Here is a 26,250-nt window from a genome sequence, read left to right as displayed (position 1 = left end):
ACATATTGTTGTTTTATGGATGTAGTATTTTCTTTTCTGTAGGATATTAACTGTAGTTTTTTTTTTTTCAGTTGAGGTATAATTGACTAAATGTTTAAAAAATGTTTAAATATTTCTTCTATACCTTGCATTATCTCTGTTTTGCTGTCTTTCATGTTGGTGGCTTTCCTTAAACTGATGATTCTTGGCTGTCCATGTCTATTAAAGGCTGAAGTTCTAAAATGTGAATTTGAAGCTCTTTGAGCATAGGTGGGCTTGTCAACTACTGAGCTTCACTGCGTTGTGATCAAGCAGTGTGGTGTTGTGATTTATGTTTATCTCATATATATTTGGTCTTCAGCCACAGTTCTAGGCTCATAGCTCCCCAAACCCTTGAAATTTCCTGAATGGCAAGAGCGGTGAAGTAATATTTGGTCTCTTGTCCTCAGTTCCTGCAAATGCTTGAGGGAAGGTGACTTTTGGATCCCACCCAAGGGTGGGAGCTGGTTGCCAGGAGAACAAACCCTGTGCTTGGAAGGTTGGAACTTTCAGTCCCACCCCTTGACCTTTGGGGAGGGAAGAGGGGCTAGAGGTTGAATCAATCACTAATGGCCAATGATTTAATCAATCATGCCTATGTAATAATGCAGCTGCCATAAAAACCCAGAAGTTGTGGCTGTTGATTCGATCCTTTAATGTCCCTTTATAGTGAGTCAGTAATCTAGTGAGTAAATGGGTTTTCCTGAGTTCTGTGAGCTGTCCTTGCAAATTAGTAGAACCTGAGGAGGGGGTGGTGGGAACCTCTGATTTATAGCCAGTGGGTCCCTGGCATCTGAAGTGGAGGTGGTCTTATGGGACTGAGCCCTTTAGCTGTGGAATCTGATTTTATCTCTGGATAGATAGAGTCAGAATGGAGTTGAACTGTCAGAAACCAGTAGGGTGAGAATTGCTGTTGGTATGGGAAAGCCTCCACATGTACATTGGAATTGGGTCCAGGAACTGTTTTTCAGGCAGTAAAAAACCTGGCCTTTTTATTAGGTGATTGTCAGTTTCATTATCTGGAGGTCTTTTCCCTGGGGCTATAAAAAGTTAAAGTGCCTCTATGGATGTATATATTCCTATGTGTCAGCAAAATTTCAATTATTAGACCAAAGAGTATGTAAATTTTAAGGCTTTTGATGTATTTAATATATTGGTTTATTGTATTTATATGTAAGGATATGTAAATGTACACATACTTGTTTTCAGAAATGTATTATCAATTTATACTCCCACTAGTAGTATATGAGGATGCTAGTTCCTCTAGTTTTGATAATATCAGTATTATAAATTTTGTAATATTACTTGCTAATTCAATAGACAGAAATGGTATTTGCTCTTTTATTTTGCTTCACTTATTGGCATGTGTTTGCATGTCTGTGTGTGCGTGTGAAAATTACGAATTAATGACATTTGTCCATTTTTTTGGTGGGGTATTTGTCTTTTTCTTATTGATTTGTAAACTTTTTATGTATTAGGAAGATTAACCTTTTGTCACAGGTATTACAGATGGTTTTTCCCGAAGTTTTCAGTGTCATTCAATTAATTTATTCAATATGCAGAATATCTTAAATAGCATTCATTTTTGAGGCAGTAATAAATGTACAACATACAAAAAATAAAAGGTAAAAAAAATAAAAGATACAAAAGGGTATTAAGCAGAAGATAAGTCTCCTTTCTATTCCTTTCCCCAAATTTTCTTCTCTGGAGGAAACTACTGCTTACCAGCTTCTTTTACTTCTTTTTAGAGGTGTTCTTTGTTGATGTAAGCCCTCTTTTTTTTTTTTTTATTTCTATATAAGCAATAGCTGTGGTAAATTATTACAGTAATGGCTCCTGATAAAGCCTGCCTCTCTATTTATCTCTTCTCCTTTGAATATGATTTTGTCCTTCCTTTCATCAGCAGGTAGAGTCTACTTCCTCACCCCTTGAATCTGGGCTGGCTTTGTGACTTGCTTTTACCAGTAGAGTGTGGTGAAAATCATGTTGTGTGGCTTCTTAGTCTAGGCCCTAAGAGGCCTTGTGTTCTTTTTCACTCTCATGGAAGAGCCCCACAACCATGTTCAGAAGTCTCCTAGTCCAGTTTCCTTTAGAAAGAATGGCTCAGGTATCCCAGCTGTCCCAGCTGTGCTCAGCTCAGCTGAGCACAGCCAACCCATCAGCTGAGTACCGCTGAGTGGGTGAGCCAGGGAGAGACCAGCAGAACTGACTGGCCAACCCGCAGATTGATGAGAAATAAAAATTGTTTTCTTAGGCCACTAAGTTTTGGGATGGCTTGTTATGTAGTAATAGATAACTGATATAGTAACATATTAAACATTCATATTAACTTGATATTTTGAAGATTATTTCATATTAGTACTTCTAGAGCTGCTGCCTCCTTTTTAATCTCTGCATATATTCCAGTGTGTGAATGTACTATAATTTAATCAGTTATTATTGATAGTTGTTCAGTTTGTATCTATCTTTTGCTATAACATGGGGTTGTAAAGAATCTCCTTTTGTATTTATCTTTGATATGCCAAAACTTTTACTTTGTAAGTTGTCATCAAATCTATTTCCTTCATGGATTCTTTTAACATTTTGCACAATTAATGCCTTTTCTACTTTGAGACCACCTATATTTTCTTCTGTAATAGTTTCATTTTTATTGAAAAGTAGTCAATTAATCTGGAATTTATTTTGGTGTATAATACACTGTAGGAATGGGATTTTATTACTTTTCTAAATAATTATCTAGTTATTCCAACACTGTTTATAAAATAAATCCTTTACTCAGTCACTATTTTGAAATGCCATCTTATATGCTAAATTCTTATATTTATTTCTGACCTTCTATTTCTTTTCAATGGTCTGTATTTGCCTTGTACAATTATATCGCTTTTCAATTATTATAGCTTTATAATATGTTCGAGTACTTGTGGTCTCACCTGCTGGGAGTTTGACATTATAAAACTTCTTTATTTATTTGGAGAGAATGGACATCTTTACAACAAGGGTCAGCAAACTTTCTGTAAAGGGTCAGATAGTAAATATTTTAGGTATTAAAATATTTACCATCTTACTGTTTGTGTTGCAACTACTTAGCTTTGCCATTGTAGCACAAAATCTATGACGATACAAAAATGAATAAATGTGTTCTAACAAAATTTTATTAAAAAAATAGGTAAGTGGCCCTTGGATCATAGTCTTACAATATTGAGTATTCCTGCTTTATAATATTGAGTATACATCTTTAGGAACATGGTCAATTTCTCTTAGTCACATCCATTTTTGTGTATGTGAATAAAGGTTTGTGTTTTCTTCATTTTGTTCCTGCACATTTACTGTTAACTTCCTAGATGTTTATTCTTTGGCTGCTATCATATAGAAATTCTTAGTGGTTTATTGGCATATAGGAAAGCCATTATAGAATTTAAAGTCGAATCAGGAGACATATTGGAAAATTTAATAATTCAGTAATCTCTTATCAGAATACTTAAGAATACTTAAGAATTTGGAGAAAAGAAACATAGCCAGGACCAGAAGAGCTCAAGCAAGGCTGGGGAGAGGGGCTGGGTAGGCACAAGCCAGAAGTCAGGGTGGATGGGGCTGGAACCCAGTGAGCCATCTTTAGAGGTGTTGGATCACAGCATGATATAATGGTGAGAATGTAGGTTTTTCAGCCAATGAGGTCTGAGTTTGAATCCTGATTTTACTGCTTAGTAGCTTATGACCTTTGGCAAGTTACATACCCTTTCCGTGCTTTCTCTTAAATGGGGATGATATTAATAATTATCTTATTAAGTAGTTATGGGGGTGAGAGGCCTTGCGGAGCCCAAAAATGCTGCTATGGCTTCCAGTGGGGTTGACATGAACACTGCCGGCTCGGCAAATGAAGCTCCTGAAATTCCGGACGGTGTGGGATATTGGCTTCGGGGTGTCTACCACTTCGCCCCGATAGGATTTCTGGAAGAACTTGATCCTCAGTTTGGGACTTTTTGCTGCGGGAGTTTGGCTGGCCAGGAATTTGAGTGACATTAAACTAATGGCCCCTCAGCCTGGCGTGTAGCCAAAAAAGACACATAGAATCCCTGTGCTGTACTTGAACCTTCCAGAAACAGAGCCTCCAGTCTGTGACCATCATAAGACTTGCCCAGAGGGGCACCTTTCCTTCCCTGCTTGATTTCCTTTCTTCGCTGAGTCCACTCAGAACACCAATCACTGGTGAGCAGTCAGGCTTCAGCTAAAGTGTTGTTTTCTGTTCTGTAAAGTTCTGTGCATAGTTCCTAAGTTTCTGCAGGGGATGATCTTTGCTCTTGTCCTGAGGAATAACCTAATGGTATTTTAACAAATACTTGAACTAAAGACTGCACATAAAGACAAAATAAAAAGTAGTTATGGAGATGAAATGAAATAGCTTATATAAAGCACTTAGAATAGCTTGGTCATAGTGCTCAATAAATGGTAGCTACTATTATATTATTATTATAACATTATGTATAATGTATATATAATATATTTTCATAGTTTATATGTATATTATATATATTTATTATTTCACTGTATTATTGTTGTTAGTTGGTAGAATCACATTGGCATTCCAGAATCAGGGACTCTATAAAGAATGAGTGTCTATGCAAACGATATAAAGGAGCTGTCTAATAAGACCCAGGCGAGCAGAGCAAGGTAAGAGCTCACACATGGGGGCTTCCCTGGTCGTGGGGTGGTTAAGAATCCTCCTGCCAATGCAGGGGACACAGGTTCGAGCCCTGGTCTGGGAAGATCCCACATGCTGTCGAGCAACTAAGCCTGTGTGCCACAACTACTGAGCCTGTGTGCCACAACTACTGAAGCCTGTGCACCTAGAGCCCGTGCTCCGCAATAAGAGAAGCCACCGCAATGAGAAGCCCGTGCACCGCAACGAAGTGTAGCCCCTGCTCGCTGCAACTAGAGAAAGCCCTCGCAGTAACGAAGACCCAACGCAGCCAAAAAGAAATAAAATTAAATCTTAAAAAAAAAAAAAAAGGGAGCTCACACATATATTACAAAGGTCAGAAATCATAGAGCAGAAAAGGACAGGCGAGTCAGAGACTTTTGTTTCCAGGGTAACTTTCTATCCTGTTCATTGCCTTTTGGAGATCTATGGAGACAGGAAAAAGTTAATGTGGCTAACTTAGACCCTGCAGGTGGATATAATTTGGAATATTTGATTAGGTTGAAGAATGAATGGGCATGGAGAGATCAATTTTTTTTTTTTTTTTCCAGCAGATAGAACCTAACAGTTTTCAACAGCTATTAGAGATTGAACATTGTTTGTCTTGGGCAGAGACATGCAGCAGTTCTTAGCAGAGGGTTGAAGAAGCCTGCCTGGCAAGGCCTGGTAAGATGGTGTGCAGGCTAGATTAGGGAGCCCTGCTGGAAGGTGGAGAGCTAGTGAGGGCAGTGGTGGGTGGGGTTGTGGATATTTTGTACTTAGGATTTTTTTGGAAAAGTCAGTGTGGTGTTATTGGCCTTGGCTCAGTGAACCCTGCAGTCACTGGCCTTGGGAACTTTTGCTAGGATTCCACAGTGTTCACACGGAGCCTGGGGTGGTGAATGCTAGGATAAATCTGAGTCCGGAGTTTTAGATGTTTGTCAGTCTTGGGCTTTTCATGCCCTGCAGTGACTTAATTTCAGGGTGACTTCACTTGGTATGGAAGTTGGGGAAGGGGAAGAGATGAAGGGAAGTAGCCAGTCTAACGTGTAAAGGAGAGGGGTATAAGATTAATTTAGTCTGTTCCTAGCTCTGCTTTGCATTATTAAAGAGAACGAAAAAAAATCATTCCTACTGTTATCTTTTGTCGTCTCTATTCTGTGCAATTTTAAGGTAGTACTTTTTGACTCGTTTTTGTTTAATTAGAATGACAAATTTGCAAAATTCTTTAAGATTAAAGCGGGGCTCTTTTAATACATGTTGATAGGTACATAAATCTGTTTCAGGGCTCCAAATTAACTGTCCTGTGCCATCAGTCATATGTTAAAGGACTCCTCATGCGCATGTAACACAGCCCCCTTTTTAGCTTCCATGTTGCTTGAATAATCTTGCTTTTTGGTGCCACGGTCTTGAGAAATAATTTCGTAATTTTCCTTTCCAGGGCCACATTTCCTGAGTCATTTGGTTATCTTTCTAATGGCATGTTATGAAAGCTGTTTTTCCCATTGACCTTGCTTCTCTTGACTTTTTGAAAAACGTATCCTTTTTGTTTTCTGCAAAGGTTTTTATCTCAGCCTTTGCTCTTGCCAACTTATTGATAAGAGATCTGGAATCAAGTGGAAGTTTTGGGAAACATCTTGATATTCTACTGTTAAGTAGGTATAATGCCTTCAGAACAATTGCTTTTTTCATCTGTAGACTCCTAAGACTTTTTCAGTTAAAAAGCATTATTTAAAAATTTTTGTGGTTTGGTAAATTACTAACATGGAGGTTCAATTTCGGGCTTAGCACATACTTTGTTTTTAATGTGGTAAAATATACGTAACACAAATTTACCATTTTCACCATTTTTAAGTGTACGGTTCAGTGTCATTAAGTACATTCACAGTGTTGTGCAGCCATCACCACCATCCATCTCCAGAACATTTTTAATCTTGCAAAACTGAAACTCCTTGCGCATTAAACAGTAACCCCCCATTCCTCCCATCCCTCAGCCCTTGGCAATCACCATTTTATTTTTTGTCTATGAATCTTACTACCTTAAGTACCTTGTATAAGTGGAATTATGCAGAATTTGTCTTTTTGTAACTGGCTTATTTCACTTAGCATAACATCTTCAAGTTTTATCCACGTTGTAGCATGTGTCAAAATTGTCTTCATTTTTAAGGCTGAAAAATATTCCATTGCATGTATATGCCACATTTTGTTTATCCATTCATCCACTGATGGACACTTAGTTTGCTTCCACCTTTTGGCTATTGTGAGTAATGCTGCTATAAATACGGGTGTGCAAACATCTTTCTGAGTCCGTTTTCAGTTCTTTTAGGAACATACTCAGAAGTGGAATTGCTGGATCATATGGTAATTTTACGTTTAATTTTTTGAGATATCACCATACTGTTTTCCACAGTGGCTGCCCCATTTTACATTGCCACCAGCAATGCACAAGGGTTCTAATTTTTTCATATCCTCACCAACACATGTTGGTTTTTAATTTTTTTAGAAAATAATAGTCATCCTAACGAATATGAAGTGGTATCTCATTATGGTTTTGATTTGCATCTCCCTAAAGTTGTTGAGCATCTTTTCATGTGCTTATTGGTCATTTATGTATCTTCTTTGGAGACATGTCTATTCAAGTCCTTTGCCTATTTAAATTTTTGTTGATGTTTCCTAGTTGTAGGAGTCCTTTATATATTCTGGATATCAAATCCTTATCAGATATATGATTTGCGAATACCTTCTCCCATTCCATGGGTTGCCTTTTCACTCGGTTCACAGTATCCTTTGATGCACAGAGTTTTTACTTTTGATGAGATCTAGCTTATCTATTTTTTCTTTTGTTGCCTGTCCTTTTGGTGTCATGTCCAAGAAATTAGTGCTGAATCCAATGTCATAAAGCTTTCCCCCTATGTTTTCTTCTAAGAGTTTTATCATTTTAGCTCTATGGTTAGGTCTTTGATCCATTTTCAGTTTTTAATTAAAAATTTTGGGGTATGGTGTAAGATAAGGGTTCAACTTCATTTTTTTTGCACATGGATATCCAGTTTTCCCAACACTATTTGTTGAAAAGACAATCTTTTTGCCATTACATGCTTTTGGTATTGTTGTTGAAAATCATTTGATCATATATGTGAGAGCTTATTTCTGGGCTGTCTATTCTATTCAGTTTGTCTATATGTCTGTCTTTATGCCAGTATCACACTCTTTTGAATACCATAGCTTTGTATTAAGTTTTGAAGTTGGGAAGTATGAGGCCTCCAACTTTGTTCTTCTTTTTCAGGATTGTGTTGGATATTAGGGAATCCCTTGAGCTTTCATTTGAATTTTAGGATGGCTTTTTCTATTTCTGCAAAAAATGTCATTGAGCTTTTGATAGAGATTGCATTGACTCTGTAGATGGCTTTGGATAATATCAACATTTTAACAGTCTTCAGTGAACACAGAATGTCTTTCCATTTGTCTGTGCCTTCTTTAATCTCTTTCAGCAATGTTCTGTAGTTTTGAGTGTCCATGTCTTTTGCCTTCTCGGTTAAGTTTATTCCTAAGTATTTTATTCTTTTTGATTCTGTTGTAAATGGGATTGTTTTTGTAATTTCCTTTCCAAATTGTTTATTGTTAGTATATGGAACTGCCACTGAATTTTGTGTGTTAATTATGTATCCTGCAACTTTGGTGAATTTGTTTATTAGTTCTAACAGTTTTTTTCTGGTGGAATCTTTAGCGTTTTCTGCATGTTAGATCGTGTCATCTGTAAACAGAGGTAGTTCTACTTCTTCTTTTTCGATATGGATGCCTTTTATATCTCTTTCTTGCCTAATTTCTCTTGTTAGGACTTCCAGTACTATTTTGAATAGAAGTGGTGAAAGCAGGCCTCCTTGTCTTATTCCTGACCTTACAGAAAAGGCTATCAGTCTTTCACCATTGTTTGTTTTTTCTTCCTTCAATTTATGCTTTGATTCAAGCCTTTGGCTGAGAAGGCAAACTAAATTAAGTACTGTGAGGAAAGCTAAAACAGTGCTGAAATTGTGAACTTATTCTTGAACTGTAAATTCTTATGAAAATAGCTTCTGTAAAGGAGGCTGCCCCAAGATTTAAGCCAGAATAAGTAGCAGGGAGAGCATCCTCATAGTTTTAGAAGCAGCTGAGGTTCTGAAAACTCAAAGAGGCTTTTTTACCTTTTCAGTCTGTGCAAGCACATAGATTTATGTTCCTACTGTATTTTTAGCCTTATAGTGTAAATGTATCTGAGTACATACTGCTCCGTGTAGGACTTAGGGAATGCAGTCAGAAGGAATAGAGGGAACCAACGTGTAGACACTTTGGGCTGCATACTAGTGGCTTTTAGTGGAATTCTGCCTATAAAATAATCACGACGATGGTAGCAGTAATAGTAGCTGCTACACCACATCGTGTCCTAGGCACATTAGCTACACTGCCTTCTGCAGCATCAATGCACAAGGTGTAGGTGTTGGCATCCTCTTGTTACAAGGATGGAAGCAGTCCTGAGAGGTCAAGGTGAGGGTCCCAAGCTGCTACATGGCAGAACCAGGATTTGATACCAAGTCTCTGATTGCTCAGTCCTTTCACTTTCCCCTAAATTTGTTGTCTTTGTTTGATTTTAGTTCTGATACCGTATTTTAAGCTCCTTTAAGTATGGACCTTGATTCATGGTGGTACCAAGAAAGTGCTGGTCAGATAATAAATGAAGGTACTGCATAGATGTTCTTTGGTTGGTTAGTTTGATCTCTGAGAGGCTGCTATCACTTCTCCAGCCTGCCCCGTGCTTACTTCTCTTTAAAGGCTGGAGAAGGCTGTGCTGAGATTGAGTCAGGTCTTTGTGTCATTAGCACCCCTCTAGAGGGAGTGGAGAGCTGTTTATCAATACACCTGCTTCTACCCAGAGTGGAAACCTCTTAATTGAGAATTAACGGCCCCCAAAATATTATTCCTTGTTATTGTTACTGTATTAGTGTGTAGACCAGGCTGACACTGGTTAACTCAAGCAACTCTATATTGAGTAGTAAGGACAATAATGTAATAAGAGCTGTTATCATTAATAATGCTATCATTATGAGTGCTTTGAAAGATCCTATCACATTTGATCCTTATAATACTCCCTTAAGGCAGATGAGGTAACTGAGACTCAAGTAAGTTAAGTGACTTGTTCAGGGTGGTCTAGCTAGACCATTCCATCAAAAGCAGGTCTCCCGTTTTTCTCCATTCGGGATCCAGCTTCTTGCCAATTTCAAGCATATATTGCCTCAAAGAAGGCAGGGGCCTCACCTGGCATCACAGCTGTGTCCTCAGTGCCTAGAGTAGGACACGGCACAGTAGAAGCACAATAAGTATAAAGCTGGGAATCTGGGCTTCCCTGGTGGCGCAGTGGTTGAGAGTCTGCCTGCCGATGCAGGGGACGCGGATTCGTGCCCCAGTCCGGGAGGATCCCACATGCCATGGAGCAGCTGGGCACGTGAGCCATGGCCGCTGAGCCTGCGCGTCTGGAGCCTGTGATCCGCAACGGGAGAGGCCACAGCAGTGAGAGGCCCGTGTACCGCAAAAAAAAAAAAAAAAAAAAGAAAGAAAAAAAAAAAGCTGGGAATCTGAGAGTAGATTTCGTGGTTCTAAGTTCAGGGCTATATCACAGTTGTCTCCTGGGGTAAAAAAGGTCGTTAGAGGGCATCATGGATCAAAAAAGTGGTTAGTTGTTGCTACTGCTCCCTTCCCCTGGACATTAAAGGTCTAAACTCATTGATTTTAAAAAACTTTTTTTGAAGTACAGAATACATTCAGAAAAGTCCACCTAATCATATGTTATATAACTCTGTGAATTTTCACAAACGGAACACGTTTGTGTAGTGAGCACCCCGCACAACACGTTACCAGCTCCTCACGCATCCTCCTGGTGCTCTTCCTCCCCCATCACACGTGCAAGGATAACTACTGTCCTGCCTTCTGAAAGCATAGGTTAGTTTTGCCTTTTTTTTAAAAAAAAAACTTAATGTAAGTAGAATTTATATTCCACAAAATGCCGTTTGGTGTCTGGCTTCTTTTTTTCAACATTATGTTTGTGAGATTTTATACTGTTGTGGATATATTGATTCTCCTGCTTGAGTAAGGAGTAGTCCATTATTTGAACACAGCAGTTTATCTCTTCAGCTGATGGAGGGCACTTGGGTAGCTCCTAGTGTTTGTCTTTTATGAATAGTGCTGATGTGAACATTCTAGTACGTATCTTTCGGTGAATGTATGTATACATGTTTGAATCCTTTGGATTTTAAATTAAGAACTATTCATTAAGTAGAGTAAACATTTAAAAATTATTTCAGTTTCATATTGTATCTAAGTAAGGGAGAAGGTTATGGAGGGAAAAAAGAAGCCATGGAGGGAGGCAGAGGGACAATACAGGGAGATAAAATTGGGACAGGAAAAGATTGTAGAGAAGAAAGGGTGAAGAAAAGCAGAGGCAAGCATGCAGCCATTGAGAGGGACTCCTCAGCAAAGTGAGCTGCTGAAATGGAATCCTGTCCCAATCATGAGTGTGGACTTCAAGATATCATTACTTCTTGAAATGCACATGTCTCTTTAGCCTCATCAGCTCCTCTCAGAGGCTCTTTGGCCTCCAGTCCAGCCATTTCTCTCCATCTGCACTGTCAGCACCACCAACTGTTGTCTAACCAGTCTCTTCATAAGTGTTCCAGCTCTTCTCTAATCTGTTTTCTACCTAGCAGCCATTTATATTATTTTCAGGAAATCTAATAAATGTAAGTTAAAAATCAAAAGTAGATCTTGTGACTCATTCAGAGCTATTGAATGGCTTCCCTTTGCTTTTAGGATAAAATCTCCAAATGCTCAGTGATTTGCCATGTGATTGGGCACCTCTCCCCTGTTCAGCCTTATATTGTGTTGCTTTCCCGTCGTTTACTTCCCTGAAGCTTCACTGACCTCCTCTTTGTTACCAGAAGGCCCCAAGCCCTTTTCCAGTGGGGGCTTTTGCTCACCTTCTTCCTTTTCTTGGATCATTCTTTCTCCTCCTTTTATGAATTGTCTGATTTCTACAATGCTTCAGATTTAGCTTGAATGTAATTTTCTCAGAGTTTCAGAGGGCTCTCCTAGCCCCCATCTAAATTAGGTTTCCTGGCTGTGTTCTCCTGTAACATCTTATTTTTTTTTTAACTTTTTATTTTATATTGGAGTATAGTTGATCAACAATGTTGTGTTAGTTTCAGGTGTACAGCAAAGTGATTCAGTGATACATATACCTGTATCTATTCTTTTTCAAATTCTTTTCCCATTTAGGTTGCTCCTGTAACATTTTATTTTAGCACTTCTGCCATTTGAAATTATGTTCACAGCTGATTATTTTTTTATTTTTATTTTTTTTTGCGGTACGCAGAGCTCTCACTGTTGTGGCCTCTCCCGTTGCGGAACACAGGCTCTGGACGTGCAGGCTCAGCGGCCGTGGCTCACGGGCCCAGCCGCTCGGCGGCATGTGGGATCTTCCTGGACCGGGGCATGATCCTGTGTCCCCTGCATCGGCAGGCAGACTCTCAACCACTGTGCCACCAGGGAAGCCCCACAGCTGATTATTTATTTAATGCTGTGTCTTAACGCCAGACTTTTAGCTCCATGAAGGCAGGCACCATGCCTGTTTTGTTCAGGACCTTACACCCTGTATGTGGCACAAAGTAGGCACTCAGTAAATACTTGTTGAAGCTCTAAGAAACTGTGCTGTGAGTGGAATGATCTCAGTGACCCACCACTGGGAAGTATTGTCTGTATTGCCAAAGTGCCACTAGAGGAGTGTTGATCAGGACTGAATGGCAAGTAGGTTAAGTGTCAGTCTACAGTATAACAGGTATTGTATGACTGTATCTGTGTACACAAGTCTTCTATAGATGTATACATATGTATATCTAAATGTATGGAGGAAGGTTTGGAAGGATATTTAAAAACCTCAATTCAGTGGTTAACTTGGGAGAGGGAAGTATGAGCCATGAAGGGATACTTGGTACTTTGATTTCCATATTATTATAATTTTTTTATAGTGAAAGGTTTTCACTTGTGTAATTCATTTAAAAAAAGGTAGATCTGGCTTAAAAACAGTTTCTGCTGTAGGAACCCAGTGGGATGAGACAGCATCAGGGGAAATTTTTATTAGTATTAGGAGAAAACACAGACATTGGGATAGGAGATTGAAGAAACGGACTTGGGGAAGAATGAAATTCCAAAGAGAGCATCTTTGTCACTTTGTGCCCTTCCCGGTGTAGGTTTATCATCAGGACTCTTTGTGTGAGTATATACTTTATATTGTAGGAGTGACAGAACTTTCAATAGCATTCCTGGGAAAGAATATAAAATTTATTTTACTGTGAATTGGATAGTAGATACTGACCATGGCCAACAGTGGATTCAGAGCTCTAAACAGACAATATCTATCTATCTGTCTCCCTATCTGTCTCCCTATCTATCTTCTATCTATCTATCTATCTATCTATCTATCTATCTATCTATCTGTCATCTTTTTACCATAAAGAAATGGGCAATAAATGTATTTAGCATTTGTGAATAGTACAAAGCTCTTTTTTCATTGGCTCTTTTTTGCCCTCAGTAAATCTGTGAGGAATGTTTTTATAATCATCCCTTTAAAATTTTTTTAAAAACATGTGAGGACATAAATGTCAGAGAGATTAAGTAACTCATTCAGGGTTACTTAGCTGATACGTTGTGGAGAACAGGACTGGATCCCAGGTCTTCTCTACCAGATATTATTTATTTATTTTTTAAGAAAGCATTGGCCAGAAAAAGATAGGAGTCACTTATTAATATAGTATACTGTGAAACAGGTGTTTTGGCCATCTACATTTGTGAAACATCTTTAGATATGGTAGTAAGAAAACCCATTTACTGGATAGATTTCAGAAATTTCTTAGGCAGTTGAGACTAAAACTTAAACATCAGGAAGAGGTATTAGAAGTCATTCAGAAAAAGTAGCTGTCTAAAATAACAATATTTTCTAGGCAATAAGTTACTATAAATGAGCTGGCTCTCAGTGTTGTAGATAATTGACAAGAGCTTGTAGATGTCTACAAATTAAAGACTAAACAATTTCATAGTTGGAACTGGGGCAGAAGTTAAACACATGTAGTTATTTTATTGTCTGTCACTGATTCATTCTTTGACCTAAATTCTCAGACTCCTTCATATTTTTTTTTGCTTTTTTCCATTATTCAAGTTATTGAACGGTTGGAAGCTTAAGTGATGTTGCACATTTTAACTAAAAGTATGTAACTATTGGCATTCTGGAATAATTTCTTATAGTACAGCCCTGTGTATTTATTTAATTTTTCCTAAGAGTAGTATTGATTATATTTTTGGATAATAAAAATGTCTTTAGGAGTTGTTATTGGCAGGTTTCTATAAATACACTAGTCCCCCTTTATCCATGGGAGATATGTTCCAAGAACCTCCAGTGATGCTTGAAACCACAGATAGTACTGAGCTCCATATATACTTATGATAAAGTTTAATTTATAAATTAGGCACAGTAAGAGCTTAACAGCAACAATAATAAAAGAGAACAATTATAACAATATACGGTAAAAAAGTTATGTGACTGTGGTCTCTCTTTCAAAATATCTTGTACTGTAAGTACCCTTTTTCTTCTTAACGTGATGGGAGATGATCAAATGCCTACATGATTAGGTGAAGTGAGGTAAATGGTACAGGAATTGTGACTTAGTGTTAGGCTACTAATGACCTGACGGTTGGTCAGGAGGAGGACCATCTGCTTCAGGTGATCCTGGATCACTGAGCCCTGATGATGTCAGCAGTTGGATGTCAGGAACAGACTGTGACATGGCTGGGGATTCCTGATGGGACAGCCCGAGATCTCAGAAAGGGCATGAAACTTAAATCTTATGAGCTGTTTATTTCTGGAATTTCCCATGTAATATTTTCAGACTTCGACCGTTGGTAACTGAAATCTTGGAAAGGAAAACTGCATTTAAGGGGGGACTACTATATATTTATTATATACATCTTTGTACATATTTGTGTAAGAAACAAAAGAATGTGTAATCAGAAGGGATTCTGGGGACCAAATAGTTCAAATGGAGAATTGAGAGTCCAGGTAGATTGGCAGAATTGCAGAGGTATCAGGTCTTTAATCATGAGTTCAGGACGCAGCAGGCCACTACTTTAGGTGTGGAGGCCTAGGATTTAGAACTGAGCTGTACTATCTTTAGACTTTCTAAAAAATTATGACTTACTGCCACAGATGATGCCAGCAGTCATATTATAAGATTGGGTGACCCCTCCAAACTGGATCATCAAATTAGTTAATATCTTCTTAAAAGGAATGAATCCAAGAACATGTTGGCGCTACATCTGGATGCAAATAAATTTTAAGCAGTGAGCTATATTGATATTATTGTCAACCTAGCAGGGATATCAAAAGAACACTTGGCAAGGAGTAAATAGTGTTTGTTACTGTAGTGGGAAAACCAAAGGGAATAGAGAGATTGGGGGACATCAAAGTAAAGCAGTTTATCTTTATGGTCAAGGACCTTCAGCATTTAAAGGATATTTAGATAAATGTTTCTCAAACTGTCTTTGGTGAAGGACTAGAGTTTTAAAAAAAGTCCAGTCTGTCACCAACTGATACTTTTCTAAAATATAATAAGAAAGAATTACTAGAAAAATGAAATATTTATATTAGATTCTTCTTTATATTAGATTCATCAAAATTAAAATTACTCTTATAAATTGCTCTAAAAGTTTCTAAATTCTTACTCAGTATCTGTGCTTGTCTCATCATGGATTAGTAATAGTTTATAGTCTAGTACTGGTCCATGGGCCCCATTTTGAGTGTCACTATTCAGAGGATTTCTACATTCTGACAGTCCCGGAGTTGGCCTTTTTGAGAATTCTATCTGAGGGGTGAGACAGTGTAGTACATTAGTGATAAGTAATTCCTAGCTACACATTGCATAATCTGAGATACTGGTTTCTTTTTCGTTTGAAACAAATACAGTAGAACAAATGTGGTAGAAGGTTATAAGAATGAAGACTTCTCTCAAAACTTTCAGTTAGTTGGTTTAGTAAAAATTCAGACAAAGCATGATTACTTTGTTTGTGTATTCTACATATAGACCAAAGAAGCATGACTTTTGAGTAAGGAGAGAATGTTTACAATATAGTCTTTTTTGGGGAAACCTTCTTCCTTTATTCCTGCGCATTTTAAAGATCAAACATTTTAGGCTGCCCAGTGGTTAGGACTCTACGCTTCCACTGCAGGGGGTGCGGGTTTGAGCCCTGGTGGGGGAACTAAGATCCTGTATGCTGTGCGGCACGGGACCCCACCCCCACCAAAAAAAAAAAGATCAAACATTTTTTTGCTATTTGCTTGTTAAAGCTATATATGGATTTATATTTCCTAAGTTGATAAACATCTTAACACTATGCCAGTGACTTGGGTGGCATTTCACTTTTTCTGTCGAAACTGATGATTTTTTTTGACTGGGCTGGGCACATTAAGTCAATTTTTATTATATTGTTTTTTGTTAAAATGTCAACATTTGCCATTTCAGGTTGTTTAATGTAGTTCATGGTAGAATTCATTTTTTTATAAAAACTTAATAAAGAACTGGTGTTGGCTTTTTAAGTCGTGTTATAGTATAATACTGTCTTAATCTAGTCTAGAGTTAACAGAATTTCAGGATTGGAAGACATTAAACCCTAACAACCACCATGTGATATATTAGCCCCTTCTAACAACCACCATGTGATATATTAGCCCCTTCTTAGCTTCCCTGCTAAGCGCCTGTCCAGGCTGTGCCTGAGTATCTCCAGTCACAGGGAAACTCCATGAGTCCCAAGGCCACTTATTGGGCAGCTGTGCTGTTAGAAAGTGCTTTTGTGTCACTTCTACATCTTGACACAGTATGGAACAAACAATGAATCCTCGATGCAACAGTACTTCACATAAATGAAGATAGCTGTCACGTTTTGTATTTTTCTCTTCTGCAGGCTGACACATAGCCTTTGCTTATACCATGTGATTTGTGTCCTTTTACCATTCTTGTTGGCTTTTCTGAATGTGATCCAGTTAGTCTCTCTACTTCTCAAAGTGTAATACCTAGAGCTGAATGACGTGTTTGAGGGATGGTTTTAACCAGTGTGGAGTACAGTACTGTTATCTTCATTTTTCTGGAAATTATATTCTCTGAGGTTGTATTGGACAGAGCTTTGTGTTGCAAACCATTGGCAGGTTGTAACCCATTGGTATGTTATAAAATCATTTTAGTGGGTCTTGATCCACATTAAAAAAATATGAAATAGGATAGAACTGAATAAAAAATATCAGTGCATTTCATGTAGTAGAGCTAAGTATTACAGAAAAATGTTTCAATTTGTATATATAGACACATAGACACTTGTGTATACACACGTACCCATATATGTACATATATACTCAGCGCATGTGTGTGTAGTGAGTGGTGGTACAAAGTGGTGATATATAAGTTTCTTACTGTGTATCAGAAAGGTGTGAAAGCCTCTGGTCTAGACTAGAGGCTTCCCCTCCTTGCTTTTCTCTGATGGCTCCTGTTCTCTTCCGGCTCTGCCACCACTTACATCCTCCAGCTGATATTCTTCTCTTTCTTCCCCTGTGGGTCCTGCTGTGCAACATGAGGGGCATCCTGGGCTCCATTAGATTCGACTTGGGACCTGGGAAAATCATTTTACTGCTCTGATTCAATTTCTGCACGATGGGACCCCCTCTGATAATTTTTGTCTGTGGAATAAAGAAGGCATAGTAGTGAGGTGAGGGGGTCAATTGAAGATTTTTTTTTTGCTTGTTTGCTTTAAATTCTGAAAATTATTACCCAAGCAAAATTAAGGCTTTAATGAATACAGTGTTTGAGATAGACTTTCCTTCTCCATATTTCTGGTTTTGCAATTTGTGCTTTTGAATACTCCTAACAGTAATTACGTACTCTGTACCAGGCCCTGTTCTAAGCACTTTATATATATCAAGTCAGTGGATCCTCATGACAGCTCCATGGAGTGTGACTATCATCCCCATTTTACAGATGAGGAAACCAAGGAAGAGACCGATTATTTAACCTGCACGAGGCTTTAAAATTCATAGTGTATAACAATTGTATCTCAAATGGCAATCTAAGAAAAAAATCCTCTGAAACCACCTATGCCTGAAATCCGTGGATGGCACATTTGTCCCATTATCTTGTAGTTCCAGATATGCTCATATAACAGATGCTAAGTTTTTTCATAATCACTTAAAGAGAAGAATTTGAGAATTTAAAAAACTTTTCTTTCATCTTTGGAAAGCACCTCTCACCAGCAGGAAAGGGAATCCTTTAATGACACTTCAGATCTATTAACTCTCCCTCTTCCCTCCGCTCTCCCATTCTCTCTCCCCTTCTCCATTTTTACCTTCACTGTGTTGTCTGTTTCCACTGCAGTTCACTCTTCTACTTCTTCTTGTTTTTTTTCTCTCTGTCCTCCCCTGTCCCCTACCAGTTTTCCATTTATTCTTTTCTATACCCTACCTTTGCACTGTTCATGTTCACTCAAATTTATTTATTTATTTAAATTTTTATTTTATACTGGAGTATGGTTGATTAACAATGTTGTGTTAGTTTCAGTTGTACAGCAAAGTGATTCAGTTATACATATACAGGTATGTATTCTTTTTCAAATTCTTTTCCCATTTGGGTTATTACAGAATATTGAGCAGAGTTCCCTGTGCTATACAGTAGGTTCTTGTTGGTTATCTATTTTAAATATAGCAGTGTTCAAATTTATTTTTTATAAGAAGTAATATACTGAGCACCTAGTAAGTGTGAGGCACTGTGGAGATACAAACAAATAAAACTAATATCATGAAAATCAGTAAGAGAAGGATGAAAGCTCTGCTAGTTCATTCCTTTGAGAACGTGAGCCACCGGAGCATGCCAAGACAAATACTCTCCAGTCCTTTCCTGTAAGGAGCAGGAATTGAGATTGGGATTTAGCATATAGGTTATAAATGGTATAAAATATAAAGCAGAGTTCAGAGAATAGGGAATACATCCATTTAGGTCATGTTTGGGGTCAAGGAATGAAAATGGTGGCCTAAAACTGTTACAGGAATATTTTTATTGAACAAATTAAGTGTTTTATATAAAAATTGCTTTTTCTAAAATTATGTTGTACATTAATTGTAAAAAATAGTATGTAAGTTGGCCTTGTCCCTGGTGATTTCTATAATTTTTTTTTTTTTTTTTTTGTGATATGCGGGCCTCTCACTGTTGTGGCCTCTCCCGTTGTGGAGCACAGGCTCCGTACGCACAGGCTCAGCGGCCATGGCTCACGGGCCCAGCCGCTCCACGGCATGTGGGATCTTCCCGGACCGGGGCATGAACCCGTGTCCCCTGCATCGGCAGGCAGACTCTCAACCACTGCACCACCAGGGAAGCCCTATAATATTTTTTAATGTAAGAATCACCAGCGTTCCCACAGTTGGAATAGGAATCCGTCCAGGACATTTATGTAATTTGTTTCAACTTTGATATGACCTTGGGGTACACTTGTACTCTCCGGCTCCACTTGCTCACCTGTACTATATATGCAGTAGTTTTCAGGTGCCTCCTGTGTGCCACCAGGTAGGCTGCTGAGCATTAAGGGATCTAAGGTTTAATGTACTCTAGTTTATTATAGAGCTTTTGTTTTAGCAGAGCATCTGTCTCCTTGGTTTTGCCCTATTTAAGGACACTTGAAGGTACTTATTTTTCCTTCCTCTCTCTTGATCAGATCCAATTAATTCTTAGAGCCCGGGTTCCAGTGAACCTTCCTTGACTACCTGCTGAAAGTGGTTTCTCTGCTGTCTCAACTCCTATTGTGCTTATTTTCTTTAACCACTAATTTGGCAATTAATCATGTTAATTGCTTTGTGACTTGTATCTATTGTTGTCTTGAATTGTTATTTAAATTGTGCCTTGTTTGACTTTCACAGGTTTGATTTTTGTCTTCTGATTACAGTTCAAGGTTCTTGAGAATAGAGACTCCTTTCTGTAACTCTTATAGCAGTTATCTTTTTTGATTATGTACCTCAAATAATTTATGAACCCCTAATACATGCATATTTATTTAATTATTAAACATACTTGTATATTATAAAACATATATGACATATATTAAAAAGAATGATATACACACTATTACTGTATATAAAGTAGGTAATCGACAAGGACCTACTGTATAGCACAGGCAACTCTACTCAGTATTCTGTAATAACCTATATGGGAAAGAATCTGAAAAAAGATATATGTATATGTATAACTGAATCACTTTGCTGTACACCTGAAACTAGCACATTGTTAATCAACTATACTCCAATATAAAATAAAAATTTAAAAAATGATATAAAATGAAATAAGCACTACTGTAAACATAATTTACGTAATTTTAATATGGCATTTTCACTTGTCATACCTGAAAAAGTAATCTTTTTAAACTCAGGGCTCATGAACAACTACATGGGAACTGAAAGAGAGTGCCAGGGTCAATCTGTATACTACATATTGGTAAGGATTAATTTCTCTCTCTCTGTCCATATATGTATACACATGTACATATACATATATTGCATATATATATATACACACACATACATATACATATATATGCATACACACTCACACACACACACACACACACACTCTTTTCCCCTAAGTTTTTCTTCCTGCACCTAGTGCGTTGTCTTACATACTCACTTGAAGACAGACCATGGACCATTGACCTGTTAGGTGTAACACTTTATATAGTTATTTTAGTAATAATGTTCAACAAATACTTATAAATTGATTTGGAGTAAGGAAATGTGTATCCCCAATCACATATTTTTGGAAATGTTTCCATAAGAGTTAAGAAAAATTCAATTAAAGAAGAGGTGAAGGGCTTCCCTGGTGGTGCAGTGGTTGAGAGTCTGCCTGCCGATTCAGGGGACACGGGTTCGTGCCCTGGTCCGGGAAGATCCCACGTGCCGCGGAGCGGCTGGGCCCGTGAGCCATGGCCGCTGAGCCTGCGCGTCTGGAGCCTGTGCTCGGCCACGGGAGAGACCACAGCAGTGAGAGGCCCGCGTACCACCCCCCCCCAAAAAAAAGAGATGAAGATCATGAAAACAGCTGTTTCAAAATGAGTTAGTATTATGTGAAAGGAAAATGTGAACTTGCATAAGCACTTTTTCATAAGTTTATTGACCATTTGGATCTCCTTTTTTTTTTTTTTTTTTTTGCGGTACGCGGGCCTCTCACTGTTGTGGCCTCTCCCGTTGCGGAGCACAGGCTCCAGATGCGCAGGCTCAGCGGCCATGGCTCACGGGCCCAGTCGATCCGCGGCATGTGGCATCTTCCGAGACCGGGGCACGAACCCGTGTCCCCTGCATTGGCAGACGGACTCTCAACCACTGCACCACCAGGGAAACCCCTGGATCTCCTTTTATGAAGTGCTCCTTTGGGTCTGCTAACTTAGTTATCTTTTTCTTATTAACACTACAGGAGTTCTTTATATGGTCAGGATATGAGCCCTTAATCAATTTTATATGTTGCAGATATCATCTCTCACTCTGTGGCTTGTCTTTCACTCCCTTAATGGTGTTTTTTGATGAACAGGAGATCTAATATTAAGGTGATCCTGTTTACCCATCTTTTCCCTTATAGTTAGTGCTTTTGGGGAATTTTTGTTCACCCCAAGTTCTTGAAGATATTCTTACATTATCTCTCTCCATCCCAAGTTATCTTCTAAAAATATTTTTCTTCACTGTTTACATTCAGAGCTTCAATCCACTTAGACTTGATTTTTGTGGAATATTACAAGGATAGGGATCAGGTTTCATATTTTTCACTGTAAGTATACCCAGTTGACCCAGCACCATTTATCGAAAACAATTTCCTTTCCTTACTTCTGTGTAAAGATGCCTTTGTCATAAATCAACTGTCCAGATATGTGAGGATCTTTCTCTGGACTCTGTATTCTGTTCCACTGTTCTATTTGTCTGTCTTTGTACCAATGTCATTATTTTAATGATTTATAGTAATTTTTGATATCCAATAGAGTAAGTTCTCCTACTGCGTTTTTTCCTTATTGTGGTAAAATATAACATAAAATTGACTATTTTATCCATTTTTAAGTTTACAGTTCAGTGGCATTAAGTATATTCAGATTGTTGTGCAGTCATCATCACCATCCATCTCTAGAACTTTTTCATCTTGCAAACCTGAAACTCTGTACCCAGTAAACACTATTTCTCCTTTCCCCTCAGCCCCTGGCAACCATCATTCTGTTTTCTGTCTTTTTGAATTTGACTACTCTAGGTACCTCATATAAATGTTATCATACAGTATTTGTCCTTTTGTGACTGGCGTATTTCACTTAGTATAATATCTTCACGGTTTATCCATGTTGTAGCATATGTCAAAATTTCCTTCCTTTTTATTGATTGATTTTGGCTGCATCGGGTCTTAGTTGTGGCACGCAGGATCTTTCGTTGCGGTGGGCAGGGTCTTTGTTGTGGCGCACAGGCTTCTCTCTAGTTGTGGTGCGTGGGATTCAGAGTGTGTGGGCTCAGTAGTTGTGGCACGCAGACTCTCTAGTTGTGGCACGAGGGCTCAGTTGCCCCGTGGCATGTGGGATCTTAGTTCCCTGACCAGGGTTCGAAACCCTCTGCATTGGAAGGCAGATTCTTAACCACTGGACCACCAGGGAAGTCCCCAAATTTCCTTTCTTTTTAAGGCTGCTGAATAACATTCCATTATATGTATATACTACATTTTGTTTACCCATTCCTCAGTCGGTGGATACTTGGGTTGCTTCCACCTTTTGGTTATTGTAAATAATTCTCTCAAGTTTTCTTCTTCAAGAGAATCTGGTCTATTCTTGGTTCTTAACATTCCATTTAGAATCTGCCTTTCAGGTTTCAGATCAACCTAAGGAGAACTATCATCTTGTCATTATGTTTCTTTTAATCTGTTAACACGATATCTATGTTCATTTTTTATTTTCTTCTTAATAATAGCTTTCTAAATAGTGTTCTTGTGCATCTTTTGTGACATTTGTTTCTATGTATTTGATTGTTTGATGTTATTTTCGATGGCATCTTTCTAAAAGTTTTTATTTTTTAACTGATTGTTGATGGTATATAGATGTACATATACAGTTGATTTTTGTTGTATGTTCTTCGTCTAGCAACTTTGCTAAACTCACATATTATTTCCAATGATGCAGATGAAGATTTTAAAAGCTTTCTACATGCAGTCATATTATCTGCAAATAAATATAGTTTTATTTCTTCCTTTGCAATATTTATACCCTTATTTCCCCATGCTACATACTGTGTACTAGCCAGGACCTCCAGTACAGTGTTAAGTAAAAGTAGTAAGAAAGGATATCCTTGTCTGATTCTCTATCTCAAAGGGAAAATTTTAACATTTTGTTACTAAGTATGATGTTGCTGTAGGTTTTTGGTAGATGGCCTTTATCATATTAAGGAAGTTTCTTTTTTTAAAAAAATTATTTATTTTATTTATTTTTGTCTGCATTGGATCTTCATTGCTGCACGTGGGCTTTCTTTAGTTGCGGCGAGCAGGAGCTACTCTTCATTGCGGTGCACAGGCTCCTCATTGCAGTGGCTTCTCTTGCTGCGGAGCATGGGCTCTAGGCACGCAGGCTTCAGTAGTTGTGGCACACAGGCTCAGTAGTTGTGGCTCTTAGGTTCTAGAGTGCAGGCTCAATAGTTGTGGCGCACGGGCTTAGTTGCTCCGCAGCATGTGGGATCTTCCCGGACCAGGGCTCGAACCTGTGTCCCCTGCATTGGCAGGTGTATTCTTAACCACTGTGCCACCAGGGAAGCCCCAGAAGTTTCTTTTTTTGGTCCTTGTTTTCAAAGAGTTTTAAAAATCATAAATGGATATTTAATTTTATCAAACACTTATCTTGCACTTATTGAGATAATCCTCTTAATTTTCTTTTTTATTCTGTTAGCAGAGTGAATTAAACGCACGTATTAGAAAAGAAGAAAGGTTGGACAGTAATGAGCTAAGCATCTATCTCAGAAAGTTAAAGGATTCCCCCCCTCCTAGTTAACTGCTAAAAATAGTATTTGAGCCCATCATTCCTACTGAAATCATATTGCAATTTAAACCACATTTTTGCTATAGGAACACCTACTAAGATTTAAAAATACTCCCTACTCTAAAGTAGAGTTGAAATCTCTCATTTATAAATGGAGATATAGCATGGAAACTGAGAATAACAGTTGATGCCACATGAACTGGCAAACACATATTTTTGAATATTTTAATTTTATAATTTTTAAAACATTCTGGGCTGACTCACTTATTCTGGTAATGGCATTTTGGATTCCTATGCTAAGAATTAAATCTATCACTTTCTAGTAGGGCCCAGAAATAGATTTTAGGCTTTAGAGATGTAGAGGATGTATTTGGTATATCAGGAACATCATATGTCATCAAGCAGGTAGTTTCATTCTCCTGGATAATGATCTAAAACAGCGGTCCCCAACCTTTTTGGCACCAGGGACAAGTTTCATGGAAGACAGTTTTTCCATGGACGGGGGAGGGGGGATGGTTCAGGTGGTAATGCAAGCCATGGGGAGAGGCAAATGAAGCTTCTCTCGCTCACCCACTGCTCACCTCCTGCTGTGAGGCCCGGTTCCTAACAGGCTGCAGACCGGTACTGGTCCGCAGCCTGGGGGTTGGGGACCCCTGATCTAAAACAGTGTGATTTTGCTGCCTCCTTTTACCAATTTTAATTCATGAGTCTTCTTGTAGAAAGGCCTAAGACTTGACCTAGTGGGTTTTGATATAGTCAACTTAGATGTACCATAATTCCCTTCCAAGACTGAGGGTGAAAGATTCTGTGAATCAGAGGTTCAGATGCCTTCACAGATAAAATGCCCATTTTATAGATGATTTAGATAGCTGTTAAGATATCCTACTTCCGTCTTCTAGCTTCCTTACTGCTGAATTTCAGTCTAGAAACTGATAATTTTGAAACTGATTTAGTCTGAGTGGAATTATTGATGTTGGATTTAGTTCAGAGAAAATAAATTAATTCTTTAAAATGGAAATGTGCTGAATATCAACTAACAATAATTCACTCTAATTTATAACTTAATAGTTACTTAAAATGCAGTTATTGGTCTTTGAGCCTGTTTTTTCTTTATACTCACCTGTTATTTTAGGTTGCCAAAGCTGAAGACTTCCTTCTTAGCTGCTGTTAAATATTGTTGGTTAAGCACAAACGTCATTATCAAGAAAACAGGAAGCTATGTAGGAGAACATGCCAAATGGTGAATTAATAGTCAGGGTAAAGGAAACTGACGTAGACTCAGGGAAGGAACCCTAGACTCATCTACTTTGTTCTTTTTAGGTGGCTTGAAGAATAGAAATGGTTTGTCATTATTTTTTCCAGAAAGTATGTCAAATAATAGGTTTAGCATTAAACTAGAAAGTATATATTTTGCATTGTCTTAAAAATGCTGATGTCTTAAATGTTGTAGAATATCTTCATATAACTTTGTTAATCAAGATTAATTCTTGGTTGTCACTCAAATCATATAAAGTGTTGTGAAATTGCCTACCTTTTCCTCTTTAGAGTGAAACTCTACTAATTTGAGTTTGATCTCAGTAACTAGGAACAAGTAATAATTTAAAGAGGATTCAAATCCAAATTTATGTTTCACTATTTATTTAAAGAGTTTGCTGAATAAATCAAGAGGGTCAACATTGTAGCACCTATTTAATCAAGTTATAAGGGCCTTGTTCCCTCTTTTGCATCATTGATTTACACGTATACAGTTCTTATTACTGAGAAATCATTTTCTTTTCATTAAAGCACATGTGGTTGAACACTTTTTGGCAACTTATTGTCAGCTTTTACTTTCCAGTATTGTAAGTACTTAATAAAAACACATTTGTTGAAAAGAGTTATAATTCACATTTTCCAGTAAGTCTGATGGTTTCCCCTTTAATTATTGAGAGATGATTTAGTTTGGTGGTTAAGAAAATGGGCCCTGGAGCTGGACATCCTGGGCTTGGATCCCAGCTCTGTCACTTACTAGCAAGTTGCATGTCTTCTGTATGCCTCAGTTTCCTCATCTGTAAAATGGAGATAATAATAGCATCTATTTCTGAAGGTTGCCGTGGGCTTAAATAGTCTAATCTAATTAAAGAACTTAGAACAGTGCTCGCCACATAGTAAATGCCCAACAAATGTTAGCTGTTGTTGTTATTATTATTTCTTGTGAAAACAGAGTAATTTTAGGTAATGACTTTAAGTTTAAATTCTGAGTTGCATGCACAACTCTTCAAAGGGAGGACCTTCCACAAATAGTCACACTTTCAGCTTTCTCAGAGGTGAGGATGAGAGCGCCTTCCCAATTCCAGTTAAATCATCAGTTTTTGTCAGGAAAAGAGCACTGGACCGGGAATCAAGTCTTATGCAAACCTTTCATTCAGCAAACCTTTATCTCC

The 26,250-nt window shown here is 38.0% G+C and overlaps 1 protein-coding gene and 1 pseudogene across 3 annotated transcripts in view; both read left to right on the top strand.

Annotated features, from left to right (window-relative positions):
* Positions 1–26,250, top strand: part of BABAM2 (BRISC and BRCA1 A complex member 2) — a 444,366-nt gene that overhangs the window by 16,591 nt on the left and 401,525 nt on the right. The window lies entirely within an intron of this gene.
* On the top strand, positions 3,850–4,136 carry LOC132435484 (mitochondrial import receptor subunit TOM6 homolog pseudogene; annotated as a pseudogene).

The sequence above is a fragment of the Delphinus delphis genome, chromosome 12 (assembly GCF_949987515.2).
Source record: "Delphinus delphis chromosome 12, mDelDel1.2, whole genome shotgun sequence".
NCBI lineage: Eukaryota > Metazoa > Chordata > Mammalia > Artiodactyla > Delphinidae > Delphinus > Delphinus delphis.
Note: the sequence above shows the minus strand (reverse complement) of the source record. Positions and strands in the feature narration are given on the sequence as shown.